General features: G+C 35.6%; 1 protein-coding gene across 4 annotated transcripts in view; it reads left to right on the plus strand.

Moving 5' to 3' along the window:
* The window catches only part of unc80 (unc80, NALCN channel complex subunit), a 1,852,146-nt gene that overhangs the window by 533,446 nt on the left and 1,305,695 nt on the right, over positions 1–13,005 (plus strand). The gene's annotated exons all lie outside the window — the stretch shown is intronic.

Raw genomic sequence — 13,005 nt, forward strand, 5'->3', positions numbered from 1 at the left:
CTTTTGTCAGTATCTTCTTTCATATTCCTCAATGATGTTTCACTTACACCAGTAATCTCTGGATGTGCTTAGGCTGTTTATGCTGCCAATTCATCTCCTTTGTTCCTGATATTCCTGGCATTTCTATAAAGAAATAATCTTACTTAAATTAAGGGGATATTAAATCCCACATAGTTTTAAAACCAAATAAGAAACTCAAAGATTGGAATCAGAGAGTTTCTTGCCGAATATAGTAAACTATAAAGTATCGGCGACACTAGCGTTAGCCAATGCAAGTGATCCTAGTACATAGTACAATACCGGACGACTCGTTGCAAAGGTGGGGGAAGTTCAGATCGCCATTCTTAGGTATTTTCCATAATGTAAAAACACATTTCCTAGGAAATGTATGCTGTTATTACATTATGGAGGGAGGTCACTACCCAGACCGGTTTCAGCCTTTTTTGAGGCTTCATCAGTGAGTAGCTAGACCTAATACCAAAGTGTATAGCGAAAAGAACTTATATACTCTGCGAACGAGTTTTCCAAAAAGGTGCAACCATTAAGTTACTTAAGTATAAAGAGCTAATAAGCTTCATTTCGGCAATGAAAACATTACTTAAATTAAGGGGATATTAAATCCCACATAGTTTTAAAACCGAATAAGAAACTCAAAGATTGGAATCAGAGAGTTTCTTGCCGAATATAGTAAACTATAAAGTATCGGCGACACTAGCGTTAGCCAATGCAAGTGATCCTAGTACGTAGTACAATACTGGACGACTCGTTGCAAAGGTGGGGGAAGTTCAGATCGCTATTCTTAGGTATTTTCCATAATGTAAAAACACATTTCCTAGGAAATGTATGCTGTTATTACATTATGGAGGGAGGTCACTACCCAGACCGGTTTCAGCCTTTTTTGAGGCTTCATCAGTCAGTAGCTAGACCTAATACCAAGGTGTATAGCGAAAAGAACTTATATACTCTGCGAACGAGTTTTCCAAAAAGGTGCAACCATTTCGGTTTTAAAACTATGTGGGATTTAATATCCCCTTAATTTAAGTAATGTTTTCGTTGCCGAAATGAAGCTTATTAGCTCTTTATACTTAAGTTAAAAAGAAATAATCTGTTTTTAAGTTTTAATATGGGAATACCGTGAGCAGACATATAAATACAAAATTAATAACGGCAAAAACTCATTTAAAAAAATTATTTACTAGTATAATTTTTGCCTTTCATGTCACAGGCATCTTCAGTACATTTTAAGCTAAAATTAAACAATAACTGATGATTCCAAAAAGCGCCACCCAAGTAGCTAATGTAAGATAACTAAAAAGGTCAATAAATTTCCTAATTTAAAAAAAAAAAAAAATTATATATACAATAAAAAGTTAGGAAAGATTAGCTATTATAGAAAGATCTATTACAAAAATAACTGCAATATATTATTTCTTCCTTTCTACCTGATGGATATAAGAATTCCTTCATCAAAAGAGCTTTGAGTAGTTTTAATATATCTTCCTCTTCAAATACAGAAGAAATAACTTGCATTCCTATCCCTTATGTACAAGGCATTAGTGAACATATAGCAAACGTTCTAAAACTACTGAATATTTTTGTTGCCTTTCGACCATTCAGAAAAATTTCCACCTTTCTCACTTTTCCTAAGGACAGGCTTCCACATCTTAATAATCCAGATGTCTACCAGTCCTTGCTCTTGTGGATTATCTTATTTCGGACAAACAGGAAGATCTGCCTCTATTTGGCTAGAAGAACACCAATCTTATATTCAATACCTTGAACCCTGAACAGGCTGGACTTGCAGAACATGCCGTCATCACTAGACATAGAGTTCATTGGAAAAAAGACGAGTCCTTCACAGAAGTCAGTTCCTCGTGGAACGGAAGAAACATGTGAAACTTTAAGACTATTACACTTTTTTATATAATCTTTATCAAGTAGCTTTATTTTATCCTCCTACATGTTTCGCCAATCTGTTTCTATTGGCATCCTCAGGGAATACAAACTAGTAAGCTAAAATGAAGGTTACAGACTAGGTTATAACCGATGGTTCTAAATCATACAAAAAATTGGTATTGTGTATGACAATGTGTGTGTCTCGTTAACGTGATTTATTCGTAATGGCTCATGACGTAATTGTTATGAAAGTTCATTTCTTGGTTGTTTAATGATCTGATAAAAGTTTTCCAAATTTCTGGTAAAATTAGACCTTGATTCTTGTTTAGGTTTTCAGTTTTATGGACGACTGTAGCTGCTTCTTTAAAGGTTCTTGAATGGTAGTTATCTTCTATGTATGGCATAAGGCTCTTATCCCACTCAATGTGATGGTTAGTAGAGGCAAAGTGGCATGAAAGGCCTGAAATGTCTTGTCTGTTATTTCTGACATATCCTATGTGTTCTTTCTTTCTCGTTTCAAAGCTTCTAGATGTCTGACCTACGTAACTAATACCACATGAGCAAGGAATATTATATACTCCAGAGTACTTGTAGAATGGGTGAGGATCTTTCGGTGATCTTAAAAATTTCCGAATAGTTGATTGGTTTGAATGCCACTCTGATCCTATGTGGTTTTAAAAGGTTAGCTAATTTTTTGGAAAGGTTGTTGACAACAGGAATCGTAATTGTACTGATATATTGGACGTCATCACGTTGTCGATGTGGTATATCAGTAAATAGAATCTTGTTATGGAGTCTTTTTGGGTAACCATTTAAAGAAAGTTCTCTAGATATTGTGGTTAATTCCGTTAGTAGGTCATCCTTATCTGTCGTATACTGTATAGCTCTTTTCTTGAGACTATGGATAATGCTAAGTTTCTGAGATATGTGATGAGCTGAGTTGAAATGGAGGTAACGTCCAGTATTTGTAGGTTTTCTGTATACAGATAGGTTGATACTATTATTGGATTGTTTCTTTATTAAAATGTCAAGGAATGGCAGTTTTTTATCTTTTTCCATTTCTAATGTGAATTTGATGGTATTGTGGAAACTATTGATTTGGTTGAGGTAATTCATTAGTTCTTCTTTAGTATGATCCCAAATGATAAAGATGTCATCTACATATCTGTACCAAATTTTTGGTTTTGGAAAGAACTGGGTTAAGATTTTTTTCTCTAGATCTTCCATGAATAAGTCAGCACAAGGAGGTGAGAGGGGGCTACCCATAGCTAATCCAGTGAGTTGTTTGTAGATCGTTTTTTGCCAAATGAAATAGAAGTTAAACAGTGATTGAACAAAGTAGTGATGTCTTTTGGGAACAATTTGTCTAAGATGTTGATGACCTCAACCACTGGAATGTTAGTAAACAGAGATGTGATGTCCAGGCTTGCTAGTATATCCTCTTCAAAAATAGGGATGTTTTTTATTTTATCTATAAAATGTTTTGAGTTTTTAATATAAGTATCCGAGACGAGACGTGAATGTGTTGTTGTAAAATCTTGGCAAGATACTTGGATAGTTGGTAAGTGGGAGAATAGATTCCATCAACTATTGGACGTAATGGTATACCTTCTTTGTGAATTTTCGGAAGGCCATACAATCTAGGAGTAAGTGGGTGCATAGATTTTAATTTTTTTATAATTTCTATAGGCCAGTTATTCATTCCACGTAATAATTTATTGGTGTCATTATGGTTTTTTGTGGTAGGATCTCTACTGAGAACTTCATATACAGACCTGTCAGATAATAGATTTTTAATTTTTTCTTTATAATCTGAAGTATTTAAAATAACTGTATTATTACCTTTGTCAGCTTTGAGTATGATGATATCTTTATTATTCCTTAATTTGAGCAGTGTTCTTCTTTCCATTTGGTTAGAGTTTGTGTTAGGAGATCTTGACTGAGCTGAAAGGATTATGCTGCTTTTTAATCGCAAGTCATTAGCTGTTGGAGCTGGTAGTAATGAGAAGGCTTTTTCTAAGTTGCAGATGAACTCTATTTTAGGAAAGACAGTGGGTTTTAAAGCAAAGTTGAATCCTTTTTTGAGGATAGAGATCTCTGGTTTACTTAAAACGTGTTTAGATAGGTTAATTATCACTTGGTTATCTGGTAGATACGGTTTGCAGTTGTTATGATTATCATTATTATTAGAGATATCTGTGAATAAATTATAGCACTGTGAGTCTATTTTGCTAAGCATGAATCTCGTATGGCGAATTCTTTCTCTAAGAAGAGCATACGAAGTTCGTTGGTAAATCAAGTTGGCTTGTCTAGTTTTATAATATTGTTTCAAACGAAGAAATTTTGGGATCACGCTATTGTCTCTACATCTTTTTAAAAAAGTCAGATGGTTTAAATACCTACCTTTTTTGCATTTTAAACCTTCGATATTGTGTACCTTTACGTGACAATGAGACACGCACATTGTCACGCACAATACCAATTTTTTGTATGATTTAGAACCATCGGTTATAACCTAGTCTGTAACCTTCATTTTAGCTTACTAGTTTGTATTCCCTGAGGATGCCAATAGAAACAGATTGGCGAAACATGTAGGAGGATAAAATAAAGCTACTTGATAAAGATTATATAAAAAAGTGTAATAGTCTTATGAATAATTGTCAAGAAAAAATTTAACATGTGAAACTTTATTTCACTCTCCTAACTTAAACAGATCTGATGGTTTATGTCTATCCTCTTTATGGGAGATAGTACTTTATAAATCAGCTCATTTTTCCTAACTTTTTATTGTATATATAAATTAATTTTTTTTTTTTTTAGTTAGGAAATGTATTGACCTTTTTAGTTATCTTAGATTAGCTACTTAGGTGGCTCTTTTTGGAATTGTCAGTTATTGTTTAATTTTAGCTTAAAATGTACTGAAGATGCCTGTGACACACACAGGCGAAAATTATACTAGTAAATAATCTTTTTACGTGAGTTTTTCTGTTATTAATTTTGTATTTAAATAATCTCTTATTATTTCATCCAGACTCAATTTTACTCTGCATTAATCCATGCATTTCCCCTTCTCCGAAATGGATATATGCCAAGATGTCCTGCTATCATCTATCCTGGCAACTCTAGTTTCCGTGCACTAATACTGTCAATTGCCTGATGAACGATATTATCTCCAGATGCCTATATCCCTTCCACATTCAATTTCAGTCCATCTCTTGTATACAGCTCTCTTCTATCCTCAAATGCACTCCAGCCATCTAATAATCCAAGCATCTCTTTGGACACATTCCCACTATTGTGCGATTCAACATTGATGCTTTTCTCCACAACTCTGCTTTATCATACCTGGATTACATACTCACTTTCCTCTCTGTTACTGTCTTCTGCTGTAAAACCTCAAGCATTAACCTAAGATCTTTTATCACCTGACTCACACTATCTTGAGGGTTATTTGTACCCATCATTACAATCCTCTTATCCACTTCACTTCACTTAATTGTCATAATCATACTGTCTATCGTTTTTTAGGTAAACACCCCTCTGGCATTCTGTGTTGCATTCCATGAATCATTGAATCTCCACACATCACACCTAATCTTCCTCTTATTCTTTCTGTCTCTTCTCATGGCGCTCCTGTTTTCTCTCTTACTGTCATTCCTATGACTCTCTCACTTGTATGCTTGTTTTCTTCACATCAGCTAAATTTCACAGTTTACCTGATGTGAATGATGTTCTGCATGTTCCACTTCTTCTTCCACTACTGTTATCTCTCTCTTTCTCTCTCCAGTCAACCTATTCTTACTTGCCTTTCGCTTATCCAGTCATCACCATTTTAGATTATCGTGTCAGAATTTTAGAATTTAATAGAATTTTAAATTCATTTTAAATTAAGTATTAAACATATTTTAAGACTTTCACTGTTTTCTTCTTTGTACTATTCTTTGTATGTATTGTTGAACCTTTTTTAAAGAAGGGTTAAATATTTCTTTTTTGTGAATTAATTTGTAGCCCTGAACAATTTCTGCCGGAAGTAAAAAAAGTACCTCTTAAAAGCATATCATCTCGCTAGAATTAAAAATACAGATTTTGGATCATCTTAAAAAAGGGGCGAAAAGTATCATATGTTGCAAAAACCTTGAATTTAATTGAAGCAACAAACCGGACCATACAGAAAAATAAACAGAAAATTAGAGCTTCCGTTGCTGCAGGTTGTTCTATCTCCACAAATATGACAGCTCGTCCCAGAGCACCAATACTTGGAAAAAATCCCAACAAACACCAATGTTATTAAATATAAAGCTTTAAAAATTTACAACTACTTAAAAGAAAATGGAGAATCTGCTGTTAACCCCAACTTTGTTGCTAGCAAAGGTTGGTTCAGCCATTTTAGAAAACGCTTTTCATTACAAAACATAAAAATATAAGGAGAAAGTGCATCAGCTGATAACGAAGCTGCCAAAACTTATCCAAAGGTATTGCAAAACATTATTGAACAGGGTGGATATACAACTCATCAGGTTTTTAATGGCGATGAGATCAGCCATTGGTGGAAAAAAATGCCTAAGAGAACATTTATTTCAAAAAATGAAAAAGTTGCACGAGGTTTTAAAAGCATCAAAAGACCATGTAACATTACTTATGTGCAGTAATGCTTCAGGCAATCACATGGTAAAATCCATGCTAGTTTATAAATCTCCTCAATCCTCATGCAATTCAAAACTTAAATAAGAGTGCTTTCCGGTATATTGGATGGCAAATATGAAATCTTGGGTAACTACTGATTTATTTAAAAAATCATCACTAAAAACACACAAATAACCACAGTAATGGCTATTTAATTCATAAATATTTCATCCCAAGTAACTTGGGACATCATCAGTACAGTAGTTTAAACAATACTAGGAATAACATACAGTTAGGGCACATGATTACAATGGAATCTCAATATGCGTGCAGTAGCGTGTTATAGAAGTAAATTAAATATAACTGAAAAAAAATAATAATAATAATAAAATTAAAAAAAAAAAAAAAAATATATATATATATATATATATATATATATGTAGATAAATGTAGAAAGTATTTTACCTTCGGTATAATAAATGTTAAAGATACCACGTAAGCAAACAGACAAACAAGTCAAGTTTGCGCCTGCAAGTGATGCAAGTCTAGCTGACCCTGCACGTAGTGTAAGACCAAGGCAACTCATGGTAAAAGTAGAATAAGCTCTGATCACTAATCTTAATATTTACCCTTAATGCAAAGCACATCTCCTGGAGGAGATGTATGATGCTTTGTATTAAAGGCAAGGGGCCACTACCCAGACCGGTTTCGACCTTTATTGAGGTCTCATCAGTGGGAGCCAGGCTAGAAATACCGAGATTTTAGTAATACAGAGCTTTTAAGTATTTTACCAGAACAAGTTACCATAATGTTTGCTTACTTGGAAAATGGAGTAAAACCAGGTTTAAAATAGCTTGGTTTCTTTAACATATATATACAGGGTGTCCCAAAATTCACGCAAGAAGTAATTTTGATAGAAAACACAGGTTTTTAATTAAAACTTGTAATTTCTTATTGATTCATAAAGTATACAGTATAGGGTTATGCATGGAATAGCATATCGGGTAAATGGCCTCCACGGCTTTGCTGGCACGTACGCACTCTTTTGTCGAAATTTTCCATGACAGTTTTGCATAAACGTGGCTGAATTTCGTTGATACCTCCTCAATTTCCTCCTTCAAAGCATGGGTGGTCATGGGCTTGTTGGCATAAACCTTAAACTTCAAAAAACCCCATAGAAAAAAGTCCAACGTCATTAAGTCACATGATCTGGGCGGCCAATTCTGATCACCAAAATGGGAAATTACACGACCAAGAAATGACTCATGCAGTAATTGAATTGTTTCTCGGGCTGTATGGCATGTGGTACCGTCTTGTTGAAACCACATATCGTCCGCATCCATATCTTGCAATTTAGGCACAAAAAACTGGATTATCATGTCGCGATAGCGAGCACCATTAACTGTTATTGCCTTACCAGCCGCATTTTTGAAGAAGAATGGACCGATGATGCCTCCAGCCCAAAATCTGCACCAAACAGTGACACATCGTGGATGCATTTGTTTCTCAACAATCACTCGTGGATTTTCTGAACCCCAAATGCGACAATTTTGTCGATTAACGAAGCCATCAAGATGAAAATGAGCCTCATCGCTGAAGATGATTTTGTTCGAAAAATAAGCATCCACTTGTTGTTGTTCCATAATCCATTCAACGAACTCTCTTCACTGTGTGTGGTCATTTTTAATAACCCTGTACTGTCAGCTGTCGCACTGTCTTTTTTTTCTCGTTGGCAACACTTTACCGCACAAATGCCGCTAAATTTAAATCGTGCGTGAATTTTGGGACACCCTATATATATATATAAAGATTATTTTACACAATTTTGTATAACATTGCCCATACTTTAGGAATAGTAAGAACATCATTGCGGTTTAAATTTGGTCTGTGTAGTAGGGCTTCAGCACTTTCTTTATATAAACGTTCATATTTGTATAAAGATCTGTGTAAAAGTTTTGACTTCTCCCAATGGATCCTATGGTTTGGATTTTCACCTCCGTGTTGGGAGAAACCAGATTTGGGAAGATTATATCCATTTAGTATAGCAGTATTTTTGATTATTTCTAGTTCTTGGTTTAGAGATTTTTCAGAGGAGCAGAATTTGTGTGCTCTGGAAACTAGTGATTTAATGATGCCAAATTTCTGAGATGATTGATGAGTGGAAGAATTGTGAATGTAGCGACCTGAAAATGTAGGCTTGCGATAGACAGATGTGGTGATGGAACCGTCTTCTTTTCTTTGAATGTGTAAATCCAGAAAGGAGATACCCTGTGGAGATTCTTTTTCTAGCGTAAAGTTGATGCGAGGATGAAGAAGGTTTATTTAATCTAGAAACAATTGTAATTCCCGTTCGGGATGATCCCAGACTGCAAATACGTCGTCGACATATCGTAACCAAATTTTTGGTTTGGGTTCAAAAGTGAATATTTTTTATTGAAGGTGTTCTAGAAACAGGTTTGCTAAGTTTGGTAATAAAGGAAATCCCATTGCTGTTCCTTCTTCTTGTTTGTAAGTTTTACCTTTCCAGGTGAAGTAACCGGATGTAATAACAAATTTGAATAATTCAACTATATCAGAAGGAAATTTTTGAGTTAATAATTCTACTGTTTCTTTGTGGGGAATGTTCGTGAAGAGAGAGACAATGACGAAGCTAAGTAACAAATCAGTTTTTAACAGTTGAATGTCATTTATTTTTGCATGAAACTCTGTGGAATTTTTTATCGAAGAGGCTGAGTGGCCTATATGAGGACAGAGAAGGTTAGATAAGTTGGACTGCTAATAGAATCTACAACTGGTCTGAGAGGAACATTAATTTTATGAAGCTTAGGTAAGCCATAAATTCTAGGAGGTCTAGCATGGTATGTCTCGAGTTTTTTTAATTATTTCTTCATCTAAGGAGGAGGTTTCACCAAGCAACTTGTTTAATTTTCTGAGTTGACGTTTTGTAGGATCATAATCCAGTTCGGCATAAGTATTATGATCTCAGAGTAATAAATTCATTTTTCGGTCATATGAATTGGTATCAAGAACCACAGTGGTATTCCCTTTTGTCAGCTCTGGTAATGATTATATTTTTATTCTGTTTTAAGGATGTAAGAGCTTTCAATTCTGATGCTGGGATATGTAAGTCCAAAGATTTAGCATCATCGATTACTTTTGCTACCTCGAAACAAAGTCTGTTGGCTTCAATACTGGAAAGATGGCAGATGGTTTTCTCTCTATGTTATGTATGAAATCTAGATATGGGAAACATTCGGGTGAAATCGCAAATTTATGACCTCTTGCAAGAACATGTAATTCGTCTGTTGTTAGTGGATGGTTAGATAAATTGACTATCCATTTTTCTGTTGGTAATTTGTTAGTGATCTTTTTTGATCGATTCAGTAGATTAAGGTATTTATTATGAAGATTATTATTGCTTTTATCAAAAGCTAGAAATAAATAAAAATACAGCTATACTAAATGGATATAATCTTAAAACAACTCAAAAAATCATCAGTCACCTTCCCACACATTAACCCAGACAAGAAGAAGTCCATAGGATTCCCATACCTTACTTCAAAGGCATCTCCGAACGTCTTTCTAAAATTATGAAGAAATACAATATTGCCACTACTTACAAACCTATCAACCAAATCTATAACTTGTTGCCTTCTCCTAAGGACAAACTCTCACCTCTGATGTTACCTGGCGTTTATGAGATCCCATGCTCCTGCAAATTGTCTTACTTTGGTCAGACAGGTAGGTCTGTTCAGAAACGCATCTCGGAACATCAAGACCACATTCATCTTTCCAAACTGCAGAAATCTGTTATCTCCCATCATGGAGTTGAAAATACAAATCATAGGATCCATTGGGAGAAGTAGAAACTTTTACACAGATCTTTATATAAATATGAACGTTTATATAAAGAGATTGCTGAAGATTAACTTTTGGGACCTGTTTTTTGTACTAGTTCTTTGTTTCATATAACACCTATTCGCATAACATGGCATTTTTTAGGAACCTGATGACTGTGTTATATGGGGGTTACCTGTATATTACTGTGTATCCTTCTCCTCTGTCCAAGGAAGCAGTCACCTTACTGTAATAAGTAAGTAGATTACTAAAACATGACCTCTCCCCTTTAGCAAATCCATGCTGTCTGTCAAAGATAAAAAAATTGTTGTCAAACCAACAATGCTATTGTTTGGTTGACAACCCAATTCTGTATCCTAGTTCTCACAAGCTTCTCCAACAACTTAACCACAACACCTGACACACAGATAGGGCTATAGTTTGTTGCTTGAGTTCTATCACCACCTTTATGAAGTGGCACAATCTTGCCCTCCATCCACTCCTTAGGAACTGACCCAGTGCAAGAATCGTATTAAAAAAAAATATCTCAAGGCAGGCATCAACTCCCTGGCACATTCTTTCAGAATATGTGGTGTTATATTATTAAGTCTAACAGCCTTATTAATGTTTACATAGTATACTGTGTAAACATTAGTCGTTAAATGGTGGTAGACTGGGAAATAACATGTGCAAACTAAATTTCAGCAGCCACCATTATTGATACCTAAGGCAATGGACACTGATGAGATATACTAAAAATAACATGCTAAATAACAAAACCCAAAAAATATAAATTGTCTACAGTCAGCGTGGTTTAATGAGATAAGAGCTCATGTAAATTTAAATTATTATTATTATTATTTCGGGCAACTCCAAGTAGTCGACAGACTCATCGAGGGAGGCCCTAACACCATGTCAAGAACAACTATTCGACATTCACACAGTAACTATCATACCTCACCTTGAACTCATTCACGGTCATGGCACTCACAACAGACTCTGGCAGCTTATTCTACTCATTCACCACTCTCCAAGTAAAAAACCCAGCTCTAATTCCCTTGTCAACCACACTCTTGCCCAGCTTCCATGCATAGCCCCTAGTCCACCCACCACCAGTCATATTTTCAAAAATATCTTCTGGATTAATCTTATAGAAACCCTTCAGTAATTTCAATGTCTTATTCATATCACCCCTTTTCCGCCTATCAACCAATTTTTGCAACCCACAAATCTTCAATCTGTTCTCATAAGGTTCATTCCACAGACCTGCCACCATCTTCGTCACTCGTCTCTGGATCCTCTCCACCTCCTCCCCATCAAGAAGAAACCCTGGCGCCTATATTTGGTCACAGTAGTCCAGATGGGGTCTTATCAGGGCTCGATATAGAGGAACAATAATTTGTTTGTCTCTGCTTGTTAAAGTATTTTTCAGAAGACAAGTGATTTGATGATCTGATTTAGCCACTTTTGCAATGTACCCCCTAAACTTCAACTCCCTATCCACCAACACTCCCAAATCCCTGGCCTCATCAATCTCCTGGAGTACGGTTCCACCAATGTGATTTACTGCTGCTAATCTTTTCACTCCAAAATGCATAACCTTACACTTTGCCACATTAAATTGACATCCATTTTCCCTAGCCCAGTCCTCCAAACTATCCAAATCATCCTGCAAAATTTTGACATCCTGAGCACTCATAATTGCTGTACCCAACTTTGCATCATCAGCAAACAAGTGAACACTTTATCTCAGATCCTTTCCTATATTGTTAATAAATTGAAAAGTAGTGGTCCAAGAACAGAGCCCTGCGGCACACCACTAGTCACAAGCCGTCTTTTGGACTCAACTCCTAAATAAACCACTCTCTGGTATCTCTCCATCAACCACCCTCCTATCCATCCCCATCTGCTCCAGTTTACTGATTAGAGTTCATGTCATATCCTGTCAAATTCTACTGGACCTTGCAAAGGCCTTTGCAAGGTCCAGTAGAATCACTGTAAACCCATTACCCTTATCCAGTTCAGTCGTTACTATGTTATAAAATGTGAGCAGGTTACTGAGGCATGATCTACCCTTCACAAAACCATGTTGTCCCCCATACAATATCCTATTTTCATCTATCCAATCCTATATTCTTCTCTTGAATAATTTCTCCAAGACCTTGACAACGATTCCTGATATGCTAATCGGTCGGTAATTTACAACACCAGTCTTGGAACCTCCTTTATGCAGTGGAACTATTTTACCCTCTTTCCACCCTCTTGGGACTAACCCAGACCCGAGACTCAAATTAAACAAAATGGTCAAGGGTACTGACAATTCTTTAGCCGCTTCACGTACGACACGAGCTGGTATACCATCCAATCCCACAGATGTATTGACATTGAGGTAATGCAATAGACCACTCACTTCCACTTCATTCATCACAATTCCCATATAATCTATTCGTTCATTCATTTCTGCAGTGTCACCACCTGGATGATATACTGTTGCAAAGTGCTCGCTCAGTAATTCAACTATATCAACTGAATCGGTTACCTCCCTACCATCGGCATTCTTTAAAATCATTCTGCCATATACATTTTTTCTTTTACTTGCAACATATCGAAAAAACTGTTTAGGATTGTCTTTAGCCTGCATTGCCAATG

Source organism: Typopeltis vanoorti, chromosome 14, assembly GCF_054136105.1.
Source record: "Typopeltis vanoorti isolate ZY-2024b chromosome 14, IOZ_Tvanoo_1.0, whole genome shotgun sequence".
Classification (NCBI taxonomy): Eukaryota; Metazoa; Arthropoda; class Arachnida; order Uropygi; family Thelyphonidae; genus Typopeltis; species Typopeltis vanoorti.